We start from the raw sequence: 16,813 nt of genomic DNA, 5'->3' as shown, positions 1-16,813 counted from the left end.
CCAAAGCGTCAGTCGTCAGTCGTGGGGCTGGGATCAAACGGATGTGAATTTCAGTCCCGGGAACTGAGAAAATCAGTTTGGCTTGTCACTCATGTCTTCCTCTCTCCCTGTGGGAAGAGAAGGGGAGCTCAGCCCCCTAGGATTCTGGACTTTTTGCAACTTCCATGGGCCCCAGAGGGATTGAGGACTTCTTTGAACCTGCAATAGATGAAGCAGTTCAGGGACTCCAGCTGGTGATTTGGCGCCAAGGAGTCCCAATCCTCATTTTGAAAAATCTTCAAGGGGGTAAGAGGTGGGGTGGAATAACTCAGTGGTAGAGTGCATGCACGCATGCACAAGGTCCTGTGTTCAATCCCCAGCACCTCCATTTAAAAAAAAAAAGAAAGGAAGAAAAGAAACAAGAAAAATCTTAAATATGTCTTCAGTAAGTGGCACCATCATTCAGACCCCAAGCCCTGGAGCCGTTTGCTCCTTCCATTCTCTATTTCAACCATACCAATTTAACAGATATTTAAACACAAATGACTAGGTACCAGGCGCTCTTCTGGGAGTTCTGCTCCATAGTGAACAAAACAGATCAAATCCTTGCTGTCATAGAATAAATACATACATGACATATGACATGTGTACATTACATGTACTTGTCACATGGCAATAAGTACCACAGAGAAATTCATTAAGAAAATGAAGCAGGGAAAGGGAATAGGAAGTGTCTCATTTATACAGGGCGTTCATGAAACAATTTTCTGATAAGGTGACATTCGAGCAGAACCCTGAAGGGAAAACCTGCTCTCCTGCTCTCTGGGGGAACATCTAATACAAAAGGTGGCATCATGCTGGGCTGGCCATTCACAGAAGGACGAGGGGGCGGGCGTGGCCGGGGAGCCGGGAGTGAGGAGAGCCGGGGCCATGCTTAGACTGGGGGCTTTTCCTCTAAGTGAGAAGGAAATCCGTTGGAGAGGTGGGAGGAAACCATCAACAAATCTTGAGACGCAAATCCTTCCAAACGCATTCCAATCCTACTTTTCTTGACACTCACTGCCCCCTTGCTCACCCACATCCAAATCCCCATCATTTCTCCCCAGAACCACTGTCAGAGCCTTCTAACTGACTCAGTGCTTCCACTCTTCCCCCTTTCTAATCCTTCACCCCAGGACAGCCACAGCGAGCATTTGAGAACATGCACAGAATCCTGTCAGTCCTTGTTGTGAACGAAAAATACTGCAAACTGTATCAGTAAAGAATGCTGAAGCCATCAAGTCATCAGCGGCTGCCGCCACCCCCCCGAGTGAAGACAAGCCTGCAGCCCAGCCTCTGCAGCCACTCTTAATGGTGCACTCTGAGGGGACTCAGAATAAGAAAGGACAAGATATGGCCCTAGATAGCTAGGTGCTTGTCAAAGGAATGAATTCAATGAGCCCAAATGTTTGCTTCCTCCCATACATAGAAAAGCACTAAATTCTTTAACTTGAGATGCCTGGTTTTCTTCAGTTAACAAGTAATCTTTTAATGTTCCAACTACCTGGTCTTTGTTGTAAAGCTCCTCCTATATATCCTAGCTCCTCCCCTGCCTCTTCAGAGCAGTCCGTCAGAGTGATCTGGGAGGCTGTCATCCTGGGCTCGAAGGGGTTCAAGTCTTCAGAAATGTCCGCCAAATAAAACTTAACTCTCAACTTTTAGGCTGTGCATTTATTTCAGTCGACATTGTTTAAGAGCTTCTAGTGGCATTTCTATCTGTCTTGCGGCCCCGGCCTTGCTCCCTGTCCTGCTCTGTCACCACTGTCCCTGTAGCTCCACTCCAGCCCCACTGACTTCCTGCCTGGTCCTCAAACAGGTTAAACACCCTCTCATCTTCATCCTTGACATTTTCTCTCCCTGTGATATTCATTCCCCAGACTTGCTCTCCCCATCATTTAAACCTCTGTTCAGTTCTTTCCTCCAAGAAGCCCTCCTTAACCATCCTATTCAGATCAGCAGCCTCTCACACTCTCCATCCTATTACCCTGCTTCCTATTTCTTCCAGGCACTTTTCACTTCTTGACATCATTTTGCATATTTATTCATTTATAGTTGGTCACCCCATCTAAAATAATGCCTGGTATATAGTAGAGGCTCAGCAAATATTTGCTGAATGAATGAATGAGTAGTGGGGAAGAGAGAAATTAATTCAAGTATTCACACAAATAAATATACAACCACAATGGTCATCAATAAATATCAGGTCCCAAGAGAGCCTCTGATAAGGGGCCTTGACTTCATCAGGGAAGGCAAGGGAGCCTTCCCTGTGGAAATAACGCTCCAGCTGAGATCTGAGCAGCTGAGAAGGAGTTAACCACACAAAGAGGGGAGGGATGACTGTTCCAAGCAGAGCAAACAGCACGTGCAGAAGCCTTATGGCGGGAGGGGCCTGGCAAATACGAGCAACAGGAAAAAAGAAATGTAGACAGAGGGAGAAAGTGTACACGGTGAGCTGGAAAGGTTAGCGTGGCCAGAGCAAGTAGGGCTTTGCGGGCCATACTGAGGAATTTTTGTCTTCTTCCTAAGAATAATAATGAGCTGTTAAATGGTTTTCCGGAGATACGTGCTGAGGAGAGTGGGGAAGAGGAGCGGGTGGGAAGTGACCTAATCAGATAGGCGTTTGGAAAACATCGGTCTGACTGCAGTGTAGACACAGGATGGAGGGAGCACGTGGACGTGAATTGAGCAGTTAGAGGGCGGTTCCCATAGTCTAGGGGAGAGGATGGGAGCTGCATCTGGAGGTTGAGGGGAGAAGAGAGAGAAGTGGGTGGATTCAAGATGTATTTAGAAAATATATCGACAAATTTGATACTGAATTGGCTCTAGGGAATGCGGGGTACCCAGGATAACTCCTAGGTTTGGGGGTTGCATAACTTGACTGATTAGTGTGCCTGTCACTATGGAACATTGTAAGCGTGTCTTTTTTAGGAGAGAAAATAAAGGTTTCTGTTTGAACGCGTTGATTCCGAGGCATCTTTGAGCTAAGGAGGAATGACAGTAACCAGGAGGGAGAGAGGTTTGAGTCGGAGGTATAAATTGGGAGGCTGATCTTATATAGATGCCCACTGGAGCCTTGGGCTGTAACTCACCCAGGAAGAGCAGAGAGTGAGACACAAAGAAGAACTGAGCCACTTTAAAAATAAGGAATAGAACAACCAAGACCTGCTTGTGTAACCACAACACTTACTGGCCTGGTGGAAGCCATGAGCCAGCAAACATTACTGAGAGGGAACGGCCAAGTAGGCAGGATCAGTAAACATCAGGAGAGGCTCAGGATCCTACAGCCCAAAGAAGGGCATGTTTCAAGGAGGTCAAATCCATCACCTGGGTCAAATGCTACTGGGATGTGGGAGGATCTGATGCCCAAAAAGTTTCTGTTGGATTTAGTAGCCTGGAAGTCATAAGTGGCTTTAGTGAGAGCTGTTTGCTGGAGTGATGAGGCCAGAGGCAGACTCCAGTGGGATGGGAGAAGAGGAAAGTTCAGACAATGTGAAGAAAACTTTGCAGGAGTTTAGAGGTGAAAGAGAGTGGAAAGACGCAGCCGAAGCTGGGAGTGGGAGGATGAGGGGTTGAATGACTTTGTTGTTCCTTTTTCTTGAAGGGATAGATTTCCATATGATTAAAGGCCAATGGAAAGGATCCAGTTCAGAGCAAGAGAATGAATACACTACAGAAAGAAGGTATTGTTAACAATCTAAAATATCAGAGAAAACAGGAGAGGATGGGATTAAAGTCTAGTAGCAGAATGGGCTTTAAATACAAGGAGGGACTGTTCTGTTGTAAGGGGAGGAAAGAGGTCCAGAATGGTCACAGACATACATAGTGTGTGACCTCGGCACCAGCGGTAGATGCTCATTTACTTATTTTCAGTGGTAGGAGAACTGGACTCAGAGGCAAGAGATCTTGACTTTTGTATAGGATCTTCCCCTAAATAGATTCACAGCCTTGGGCAAGTTATTTCTCATTTCTTTGCCCAGTTTTAAAGGGGGAGTGGTCTTTTAGATGATCTCTAAGGTTTCCTACAGCTCTGCTTCTTCTAAGTAAATCAAGAGAATGTGAAATTCAAAATGTTAGAAAATTAACAACCTGGAATGTCTATTTTTATTGTTTTCAAATGCAGTGCTCACTTCCAGTTCAAGCTGATGGACGTAGCCAATGTATTTAATCTCATCTTCCCCCTCAAATCCCACTAAAATGCCCAGAGACATGTATGAATAAGAAGAAAATCCAGAGCAGTACTAGAAAGCCAGAAAAAGCACTTTCAGACCAGAGAAATAGAACAGCTAATGGTTATTCAGGGCTTTCAGTGAACCAGCTACTGCACTGAACAATTTACATGCATTAAACCACTTAATTCTACAAGGTAGGCACTATTATTATCCAATTTTAAACAACGAGTAACCAGAGCCACAGAGAGGTGAAGCACTTGTCCAAGCCGGGCAGTCTGACTCCACTGTATGTGACCTTTCAGAAACAGTATGAAATTTCTGGAGATTATAGTGTGGAATCCACACCCCACTAACACAGGACTAGGAGAAGGATATTGGAGAAATGATTATGAACCTTCCCAACAGAGCCACAGAAAAGCTCAGAACTCGCAGGGGCTGGGGGCTAGCCTGAGTCACAGAACAGAAAGTGGAGAAGTTAGTTATAGGTCTGCCAAAGCAGTGGGACCATTCTCCAGCTCTGTGCGCGTGTCTCGCTGTACTGCTGTCCCTGGCCAGAGCCAGCCAGTGAGAGCAGCTTTCTAAATAAAGTCCTTCGTGTGTACAGAGAGGGAGCCCAGCGTTGACTTTGTGGTTGGAAAGAGAGGTGGAGATTGTCCAGGTAATTTGAGGGCCACCATAAGGCTATGGAGACAAATGGCATCTTGGCACAGCAGTTGGATCCTCCAAAGCACGACTCATCCAATAAGACACTCTCCCAACCTCTGATTGCCACCTGTGCCCTCTCCATGCTTCATAAATGGGAATCCTCCTGTTGGCCAATCCTAACCATTCACCCACCTGTCAAGTGAAGAGTGACCTTTGCAATTGCTGGGGCCTCCAAACCAGTGTTCCAAAATGTAGCCATTGAGATTTAAAAGAAAAAAACAATTTTTTTTCTGTATAGCACAGGGAACTATATTCAATATCTTGTAATAATCTTTAATGAAAAAGAATATGAAAATGAATATACATATGCATATGTATGACTGGGACATTATGTTGTACACCAGAAATTGACACATTGCAACTGACTATATGTCAGTTAAAAAAAAGGAAAGAAAACAAAACGTAGCCGTAGCCATCGAGTCCTTCATTCACATGAATGGCCCATCCCCCGATGCTTAAGGAAAACCAACAGCATGAGAAAGAAACACTAGGATGAACCAGAAAACAACTGACTCCTGAGGGAAAAGTTAATTTGGAAAATATTTTACAAATTCTAACTCGCATCTTGAGCAATGCCCAAGAGATTGCATCCGTAGAACAAAATTAGCCTCCTAATTTAGTCGTCAGAGAAAAAAACAGTTACAAATGGAAAACCACTGCTGACATGAAACAGGTCCATTGCAATGGGCATAACTTGAAAATGGTCCTAGTAGCTTGGAAGCCCAAGTCATGGAAGATCAGTGGGGCAGACTATGGAGTACAAAGGAGCATTTCATATTTTGAAAGGTTTCAAATCAATAGGGAACAGATGGACAAATCGATCGATGGGGTCAGGACGATTGGCTATTCATTTGGATACGAATTAACATTGAGGTGCATCTTTTTTTAAAATATCAGTACAATTTTATTGATCATTACAGTGAATATAAATGATTGAATCTCTACAATTAAGTGGTAGATTGTCATAATGGCTGAAAAAGCAAGACCTAAATATACACTGTCCAGAAATTCACTTAAACTATAATTACATAGATAAGTAAAAGTAAAAGGGTGAATATATATATATATACATATATATATAATGAAAAGACTAATGAAAGCTAGAGTGACAGTATCAATAGTGAGCAAAGAAGGTTATAGAATAAAGAATATTATTAGGAATAAAAATGGTTTCATAATGACAACAGAATCAGTTTGTCAAGCAGACATAACAATCCTAGCAGTGTGTACACCCAATTAAAGAGATTTAACATAAATGAAGCAAAATCTGATGTAAAAGGAGAAGTAGAGAAATTCACAATTAGAGTTGAAGATTTCAATACTGCATTCTCAGCTAACCTATACAAATATCTGCAAAGAAACACAGGAGAAAATCTTCATGACATGGGGGTAGGCAAGGATTTCTTACATAAGACACAGAACACAAAAATCATAAAAGAAAGAATTTATAATTGAGCTACATCAAAAATAAAAACTTCAGAAAACAGCATGAAGAAAATAAAAAGGCAAGCCACAGACTGGGAAAAATATCTGCAAAACAGATAAATGACAAAGGACTTGTGACCAGAATTTATGAAGAAATTCTACATATAATAGTAAAGATGTAAGTAACTCAATTTTTTAAATGGGCAAACGATCTGATCAGACATTTCACAAAACAAAATATATACGGGGTACCGAGAAACAGGAAAAGATGTTCAATGTCATCAGCCAAATTAAAATAATAATGAGATACCACAGTTGCTTATCCAATAGAATGGCTACAATTAAAAAGACCGGCAACACCAAATTTTGGTGAGGACGTGAAACAAGTGGAACTCCTCTGCATTTCTTGTAAAATTGTGCAACCTCTCTGGAAAACAGTTTGGCAGTTTCTCATTAAGTTAAATATACACTTACCACACAACTCAACTATTTCACTTCTAAGGATTTACTCAAGAGAAATAAAAACATATTTCCACACAAACTTTTATACGCATATGTTCATAGTATCTTTCATAATAGTCAAAAAGGAGAAAGACTCAAATGTCTATTTGCGGGTGAATAGATATACCAATGGTAGGTTATTTGTTCAATGAAATGAAATCTCATGAACAGATAAATAGGCACAAAAGAATACATCTTGTAGGATCCTATTGGTACAGTAAAGAAAAGATAAATCCAAGCTAGAATGGCCCAAAGCAGACTAATGGTTGCTTGGAGACAGAGACGGAGATGATACTGATCTCAAAAGGGATGAGGAACCTTTTTGGATCATGGCGACATTCAACATCTTGATAACTTTGAGGCATATCTTAAACCTCAGTTATCCCCTTTCTCTCCCATTGCAATTTCTTCATCTCTACTGGATCATTTCCATCTTTACTCAGATATGCCCACGTGTCTCCTGTTTTTAACACCCCACCCACCTCCATTTCCATCCCTTTGTTCCCCTTCGCAGCAACACTTCTTGAACTTGAGGTCCTTGGTTGGTCACTGTCTCTACTTCTCATCTTTCCTTTCCCTCTTAAATCCAGTCCACGGTGGGTGTCACTACTCCAACATTTCTGCTCTTGTCAAGGTCACCAATCACTTCAGCGTTACTAAATTCAATGATATCTCTCTGTCCTTGTCCTACTTGACCTCTTAGAGGCATTTAGCAGGGTTGATCACTTTCTTCTATTCTTCCAGCATCCTCAGGGATTATCTCTGGGCTCTCTCCTCTGATTCTATAATCTCTCGTTTGATGATCACAACCCCAAATCATCAATATCTTCTTTGTAACAATGACTCACAATTTTACATCTCCAGCTCAGACCTCTCCTCTAAAAGGCACCTCCAACTTCATATGCCTGCAATCGAGCTCTTAATTCTCCCCACTCCAATCTGTTTCTCATGTTTTATGCAGAAGTAAATACAATGAGAGTTAAAGATATAAACATAAAAATTAAACTATTAAACTACAAGACCAAGGGCAGACTGAGAGAAACTTCTTGCAGTACTTATCACAAATGGCTACTATCTAGAATAGGAAAAGAACTTCCACAAGTCTTTCAGAAAGTCAAACGAGTCAACTGAAAATTTGACAAGCAATATAAACAAGCAAATCCAAGAAGAAGAAATGTCTAGTGAAGAGAGATTTAAACAGATGCTTCACTTCCCTAGTTTTTAGGGAAATACAAGTTAAAATGAGATCATTTTCAACTATCAGATTGACAAACATTAACAAAATCAATAACAGTTATTACTGTGGAGAAACAGAACACTTTCACACTGTTGTAGGGAGCGGTGGTGTGAGTTCAACATTGCTGGAGTGCAATTTGGCAGAACCGATCAGAATTTAAAATATATACATGATTAATGATGCAGCAATCCTACTTTATGACATCTATTCATCTATTTTAAAAAAAATGAAAAGATCCTTAAAAATCAACTGCATTAAACAAAATCCAAGTTCTGATTTATAACAAGATAACCACAAGTCAACTATCATGTTTCACCATGGACACCGTTCATCTGTGCAAACCTCCAGAGAGACTGATAACACTGTTGGTCTCTGCTCAATTTAAAAGCAAAGCAAAACTAAACCCATGTAAAGAATGTCAATCTATAGAGAGGTACAGTGATATTCTCTCTTTATCGGAGGGGTAAGTCTACAGCTATTTAATAAGCAAAGGTTTTCTGGGAGGAAGGAGAATAGTGGCTATTCATCTAAAGTATTTATTAAGAATTTATTATAGATTATGGTAGGAAATGAAACTCACTCGTGTCCTGCCTCCTTTCCTCCTTTATAAATGAATTAGGATTCCCATAATCTCAATTCACTGTAAAGAAATAGCCAATTGTCATTCAAATCTTTTCCTATCATATTCATTTAGTCAAACTAACACATCCACTAAGACTGCATTACCTAAAAGCAGTGTTTCCTTGCAACGGTTGGCAGCACAGCAGATGTGTTTGTTCATTACAGTTGTGTTAACAATCAATGTCAATCGCTGCATGATCAATTTCATTTCCGCTGTCACCACCACAAGAAATGCCCTCCCTCTTCTCCTATTCTTGGCATGCCCGACAAATGCATCTTTGCAGCCCACATATTTTTCCTATGAAGCTTTTCCAGATCCCCACCTCCACCCCACCACCAAGGAGACAGGCTCGGTGCTTCTTTGGGGCCCCACTCTTTCAGGCCAAACTTCTATCAGGACCGGCAGCACCAGCAGCACCTGGGAGCTTGTTAGAAATGCAGAGTCTCAGGCTCTACCCCAGACCTACTGAATCACAATCTCTGGGGGTGAGGCCCAGTGTTTTAACTAGTTTTTCAGGTTTTGCATGCTAACGTTTAAGAAGCACTGACTTAAGGGCACTTGACCAGAGCCTCATCAGTCTCCCGGTACAAATGAAGTCACATTTCCATCACTGCCCAAATGATATTAGCTCCCTTGATCACCTCCATTTGTAGGACCCCCAAACCCTTCCCAGGTGTGCTCCATTCCCCTCTAACTATTTCTGGGAGTTCCTAGTGTGTGTTCACCCGTGCTCCAGTGCTGCTGCTCACCTCTGCTGTACCTGGTCTCCACTGCTGCTCAATAGGCAACTTTTAAGCTGATAGTTCTACATATTCTACTTAAAAGCTAGTCCAGTCCTTCAAGTGAGTAAAAGTACAAACTGGGCTTTAGCCTGGTGGAGTGAGACGTGGTTAACTGCTGGTCATAGTGCAAGGCTAAACATGATGTTCGCTGCCCTACAACTTGCATTGAGCAATTAAGTAGCCCAGCCAAAGGCAACTTGTTTGCATCTCTCCCATTGAAACAGCCTACTCAAGAGTTTCAACATGCAATTACCCTCTCCTCCCTTGTACATGCATTTCTCTGCAGCATCCTATCAGCAAAAATGTGAGATAGATACACACACACACACACTTCTTTAAAAAGACTTTTGGTTTTGGTCTGGCATTTAAGAAGCTTGGAAGTCACCACTTCATCCTAACAATAAGTGAAAAGCAACAACTCTTCTTAGATTCATAAGAGAAGTGAGGTCACAGGGCCAACCACTGCACCCAAATGAAAGAGACTGACAGGGGAATGCAAAGAATCACAATTTCCTGGATGGAACAGAAACCACTGAGGAAAGTGCTGGGACAGGAAAATCTGAACTATCATCGCCGATTTGCTGGAGGCTCAGTCTGGACAAGTCTGAGAGATAAAATCCTCCAGGGGGACCCATCATTAGTGAGTCTCCACATTTTGTGAGTTTTACCTCTAGGAGTGCAAGCAGGTTCTCACAGTAAATATCCAAGAAAAATCTCCTCCTGCTTCCAAAAGGGGGAAGGGAAAAGGAACCGTTTTGAAATACACCAGAGCACCCTGTTTTTCTTAACAAGGTCTGCCCTCAAGAGAAACTAGTTAACCAGAGCCTAACCTACTGGGGCTTTTATGGGAGCCTAACTGACCTGAGGGAAGGGAAATACTCAGCTCCAGCCCCCTCTAGCCATCCTGTCCCACTTAAGCGGGAGAAAAATACTGAGAAACACTTGTGAGGTTCACAGTCCAGAGGTATAGGCCCAGCAAAAGACCGAAACCTAATCCTAGGACTGTAGAATGCCTCCCCTCCTCCTACACCTTACCACCATACCACTAAAGTCCTATTTATCAGCGTTCTTTTCACCTGGTACCAGATTTCAAGAAAAAATATTACCAGCATACTAAAAGGTAAAATACACAATTTGAAGAGACAGAGCAAGCATCAGCACCAGCTATGGCAGGGATGTTGGAATTATCAGACCAGGAACTTAAAACAGCTTTGACAAAGATGCTAAGGGCTCTAATGGATAAAGTAAACAGCGTGCAAGAACAGATGGCCTAGGTAAGGAAGGAGATGGAAATTCTACGAAAGAACCAAAAAGAAATGCTAGATCAAAAGCACTGTAACAGAAATGAAAAATGCCTTTGATAAGTTTATTAGTACCTTGGACACAGCTGAGGAAAGAATCTCTGAGCTTGAGGATATCTCAGTAGAAACCTCCAAAGCTGAAAAGCAAATAGAACAAAGACTGAAGAGAAAAAAAAAAAAAAAACAAAACCCCAACAGGACATCCGAGGACTGTGGGACAACCACAAAAGGTGTAACATACATGAAATGGGAATATCAGAAGAAGAAAGAAAGGAACAAAAGAAACATTTGAAACAATAATGACTTGAGAATTTCCTCAAATAATGTCAGACAGCAACCCACAGATCCAGAAAGCTCAGACAACACCAAGCAGAATAAATGCCAACAAAACTATACCTAGCTAAATCAGTTTCAAACTACAGAAAATCTGAGATAAAGAAAAAATTCTGAAAGAAGCCAGAGGGAAAAAAACACCTTACCTACAAGAGGAGCAAAGATAAGAATGATATCTGATTTCTTAGAAACCATGCAAACAAAAAGAGAGTAGAGTGAAATATTTAGTCGTGAGAGAAAAAGTCTACCAACCTAGAATTCGGTAGCCAGTGAAATTATTCTTCAAAAGTGAAAGAGAAATAGACACTTTTAGACAAACAAAACTTTGAAGGAATTGCTGCCAGAAGATCTGCCTTATCAGAAATGCTAAAAGAAGTTCTATTGAGAGAAGGAAGATGGTATAGGTCAGAAACTCAGATCTACATAAAGAAAAGAAGAACACTGGAGAGGGAATAAGTGAAAATTTAAAAGAAAAAAACCCTTCACCTAAACCTCACGTTCTCCTCCAGAGTCTGCCCCATTCTCTGCTCTCCTTCATAACGAAAGTCTCAAAATAGTTACCTGTGGTTTCTGTCTCCATATTCTCATCTCCCATTCTCTTCTAAAGCCCTTGCATTTGCGTTTCATCTCCAGCACTCTGCTGAAATGGCTCTAAACAAAGATCACCGACCACTTCCAATTTACCAAATGCAATGATCTCTGCCCTCTTTTTCACCTCCTAATGGCATGCGGCACAGCTGATCACTCCTCCCTTCCTGAAATACTTTCACCCCGTGGCATCCAGAAACCCAAACTCTCCTCTTTTTCCTCCTGTATCACTGACAACTCAATCTTTTTCTGATCCCTCCTCCTCTGTCTCACCTCCAAATGCTCTTGTGCCTCGAGGATGTGTCTGGTCCTCTACTTTTATCTCTTCACCGTCTCTCCTGAAGGCTCCTTGTCCAGTCCCCTAGTTTGAATACCGCCTCTATGCTGATGTCATTAAATTGCAATCTCCAGCTCTGACTTCATCCCTCAGCTGTAGAATCATCCATTAAATTGCCTGTTTGCCATCTCCCCATGGATGTCATACAGACGTCGCAAACTTAACATGGCCGAGACAGAAGCCTTCAGTTCTGCCCCTCCTCAAAACCTGTTCCTTCTCCAGTCTTCCTTTCTATACCTTAACAGCACCACCAGTCACTCAGTTGCTTGGGACAAAATTCTAGAAAGTCATTCTTGATTCTTCTCTTGCTCTCAAACCCCACATCCACTCTATCAGCAGATGCTATCACCTCTCCCTGCAAACTCTATCCAGAATGAATGCAATCATTTCTCACCATCTCTGCTATTTGCCTAATGGGACCCACCATCGCCTCCCCCCCCCCCCCAAATACTGACACAGCCTCTTAGGGTTGCCCTTTTCCTCTATTGTTGGTCCTCCTCTCAGCAGTCAGTGTGATGTTTCTGAAGCAGAAATCGGATCATGTCACTCCTGCTTAAAAAGCTCCAAAGGCTTTCTTTTGTAGAATCTCTGCGACAGTGTGTCTTTCTTTGTTGGAAATTACTTAATAAGTAATAGGGGACTGTGGTTGGGATAACACAGAAATTGTGCTGGTTAACGTGCCGTTTTTCTAGCATGTGAACATTTTGAAGTGATCTGTGGCAAACTTCCTCACCATTAAAAAGGCCTTAGCGATAGACGGAGACCCTCAGCAAAGAGGAAATCTTCAGACAGACCTTCCTTTAGTACTAGTGTGGCTAGTGTAGTGCTTTCAGTAATGGCTATGGTCTTTTCTAACGTAAGCTATCTGTCCAGGCCGTGCGTACAGATGAAGAGGCTGCAAAGGCATTTCTCCCCTGTTAAAATGATGAAAATTTAAAAAAAGCTACGTCCTGAATCATTTATTTAATATCAGTGAGGGCGGTCTTTATTAGAAGTGAATGCCCTCAAGGGCTCCCATCTTGGGGGAGGAAGCTGACTCAAGGTTTAAGACTGTAGAGGATTAACTGGCTGGGATACTGGGCACAAATGCCATGGAGACGTGACTCCGCTCTTACTGTCTTTGGAATTGGTATTGCTTTCTTAAGGCACCGGATGCAATGTTCCTTGGGTTTTGAGTGGTTTGCCCTAACTCTGCATTTCCCATAAACCTTAGAATTTTTAGCACATACTTTTGCAGAAGGTGAAGTTTTTCAGAGGCATCATTATAACAGAAATATCTGTACTTATCAAATCCAAACGTCTTAACATCCTCACCCCTCATGATAGATGTCCCTCCAAAATATGCCCTGAATTTGATCACCCCTCACCACTTCCACAGCTACCCTAGTCCAAACCACCATCTCTGCTGGCCTGGCCTACCGAAATAGGCTCCTTTCCACTCCCGTCTTTCTGGTTTGTTCTCTATAGAAATCAGATTGCCTCAACACTCTGTTTAAAAATTGACTCTCTAATGGCTTCCTGTTACATTCCAAAAAAAACCCAGGCCCTTTCCATGGCTCTCAAACCATGCCTCAGAGCCTTTTCGTTTGCTGCTCCCTCTGTCTGGAACCATCTGCCCCCAGCACCTCGTCTAGCAGGTTCTTTCTCATCATTCAGGTACTGGCTTTAATGTCATCTCCTCAGGGACCTTCCCTCCTCCCCACCCTAAAGAATTTTCTCCCCCCACCAAATTGGCTCTAGCACGTCATCTTGATTTGATTTGTTCCCAGCATCTACTATCTGAATTTAAAACTTAAAACTATGTGTGCTGTCTTCCCTCCAATTCCCCCTTGTTCATTCCTGTATTCCCAGACCTAAAACAATGTTTCGGTCATCGTCTGTATTCACTGAGTGAGTGAACAGACTAACTAGGACTTCTGAAAGTTTTATAAGCAAATTCCTAATTCCCTGGGACTTAGATGTAAATAGTTCTAAGATGTGAAAGCCTGTCCTCGTATTCCATGGATGTACTTGAACTCTCCCACTCATTTATTTGAAGAGGCTCGTTGACTTCATCATTATCCCTGTCATCATTCTGGGTTATTTCAGTTTCAGTGGGACTGGAAATGAAGACAAGACAGTGAGTTTGTAACAGAGATATTGGTAAATATACAAATAAAATATAGTCTTCTTGTCAACTGGCCCAAATCCCTACTTTCCTGCAGTGATGCTGACCTCTGCATTTGAATCTGGCTTTCATTTCTTCATTGTCATCAAAGACGGAGATATTTCTATTGGTTAATGATAATGTGTGTAGTCAGACTGGAGAGCCCTACATTAGTTTTTGTAAAGACACGGCATTTTGGTAAAGTTTGATTGTCTGCAGAGCAGGTGGAGAGAATAAAATGACAGGGAAGAAGCGTATAGGGAAGCCAAAGAGTGGAAATTTCCCGTTATTCATTTAGGAAAGACATTTTCTATCCAGTGAGATTTTCAGAAATGAGGGTTCCATAAGCTCCCCCCAACCCCGAGGTCCTAGGGATTAACTGTCAGAAGGCTTAACATATTTTACCAATGCCCTTTGCTATCATTCAAATCCAGCTCTTCATGAAGATAAAGAAAAAGAATAAAAGTGTAATAATAAAAATTAGTATGTTCCCAAATTGAGACTAAGTGTATCCACGAACCTAGTGTTTTCAAAATCTTATCTCCTTGGTTTTATATCACAGACAACTGTTACTACTCCCCTTCCCTTGGCCGACTTCACTTCCTTCTGAAAACATGGAGGTTCTCACAGAACACAACACATTCATGATGATGATCCCCATACCTGAAAAAATCCTCTTCCAGGCACTGGAGAGACAGCAGAGAGCAGGAGAAAGCACGGCGATTACAGAGCTTGCCTGCAGCCAGGGTTGGGGCAGGAGGAGGGGGTGGGGAAGGCAACTAAACAAAGAAACATAATCTGTTGCTGTGAAAAGGGTCCAGCAGTAATAGCATCAACGGAGAGAGGAGGGCTGGGTTACGGATGCTCAGGATTTCTAAGCAAGTGATCCTTAAGCAGCGTGAAGGATGAGAAGAGACCTAGATTAGCCAGGGAAAGAGCATCCCAGGCTGAGGCAAGTGCAGGGTCCCTCCTGGGATCATAATGAGAAACCAAGATGAAGGCAGCGTGGCGGAAGAGTGGGCCGCTTGGGAGCGTTCTGTGAGCAGTCTGGAGGGGCAGGCAGGGCAAGGTCGACCAGCGCTTTCTGGGCAGGCCACAGGAACGAGTTTGAACTTTATTCCAAGTGCTACCGGAGCATTTTAATAGAAAGCTATCAGGGCACGGTGGGCAGTAAATGTGGTAGAAGTGGACATGGGGAGAAATATTCAAAAGTTGTGTGTATTTGGAATTAGAGCCAACATGGCTTGGAAGGTGAGGTGAAGGAGAGAGAAATCAAAGATGATTCTTTGCTTTGAGGTTTGGACAATTGGGCTGCTGAGGTGGGAGGACTGGAGAAGAACAGAATCATTACTTCGGTACTGAAATCACAAAGAATGTTGATGAGGTAGTGGTAAAGCCAAAAAACCTCTTCAAATGAATGAATGGGAGTGTGCGAGTGTATCCATAGAATAAATTCATTCAACAAATATTTATTTGAGCCCCTATTATGTGCCAGCACTGTGCTAAGGCTGTAGAAATGGTACTGCTGGATCAGTGCCTCATTTTTTTTTTGGCTGTCTTATCTCAACATAGATTATGGCTGCCATTTCAGTGTCCAGACCTAATACTGCCTTTATCCTCACTGTCCCTTATGCCCCATCACATCTAGCATATATCTATTGGATACACACCAGCCCATTCTATACTTGCTAATGGACTGAACCAAATTAAATAGATGTATAGTTGAGTGTAAATACACCAAACCAATAGCCTAACGCTACTAGCATCTTAATATGGTAATCAATATATTCCTAGCAAAAAGCACTGAAGTGATATACACATTTTTATTACCCTAATCTACAATTTCTTAAGAATCGCCTGAAAACCAAACCTTATCTGGTTATTTAAAAGACAGTTTAAAAATAGTTAAAGAAGAAAAAAAGAGCTAATGATACCACGATTTCAAACTTTAGACATCTAGTTGAGTCTGGAAACGTTTACATTAAGATGTTGCAGGTTTATCATCATTATTATTCAAGGCCAATCTCTGAAAAAGCTGGGCATGGCAAATCAAAAACTGCTTTATTCTCAGAGCTTTAATCTTCTAACATTATCATTGCTATTTTAGCAGAAACATTACAAAGAGGGTGCAAAAAGTAGAATACTGGCAGCAGAAAAGCCACCTTCGTGCTGCTGTGACTGCTGTCCTAGCTTTCTTGACCTAGCCTGGGACGACCGGTGCATCTGTATCTCCCAGCCTGGAAGCGCTACAGAGAAATATAAACAAGCCCACCTGCTGATGCTGTTTGAGCGTAATGTACCTAACATACCGTAAGATCAGTATCCTCTTCTTTCTAAATGAAAAATAAAACAATCTGTTGGGCAGATCCGAACACCTAAAAATAAACTTTAAACTATTAAATAGTTTTCTCAAGCCATCGATCCCACTGATAATTGGTGCCCAAGGATTTAGGCTATTTGCAATATTAATTTGTGATTTCAGAAAGGAATAATTTTAACATCTTTTGGTCTCACATCAGGCGGTGTTTCACTTAGAGAGATACGAAGCCAGTCGGGTAAATGGGGTGCGGCAAGAGATAAAAATAATTTGAGCAAATGCAAATGGATTTTAAATGAATGGAAGTGACTGTCTAGAAAAAAACAATGTAT

The sequence above is a fragment of the Camelus ferus genome, chromosome X (assembly GCF_009834535.1).
Source record: "Camelus ferus isolate YT-003-E chromosome X, BCGSAC_Cfer_1.0, whole genome shotgun sequence".
NCBI classification, from domain to species: domain Eukaryota; kingdom Metazoa; phylum Chordata; class Mammalia; order Artiodactyla; family Camelidae; genus Camelus; species Camelus ferus.
Note: the sequence above shows the minus strand (reverse complement) of the source record.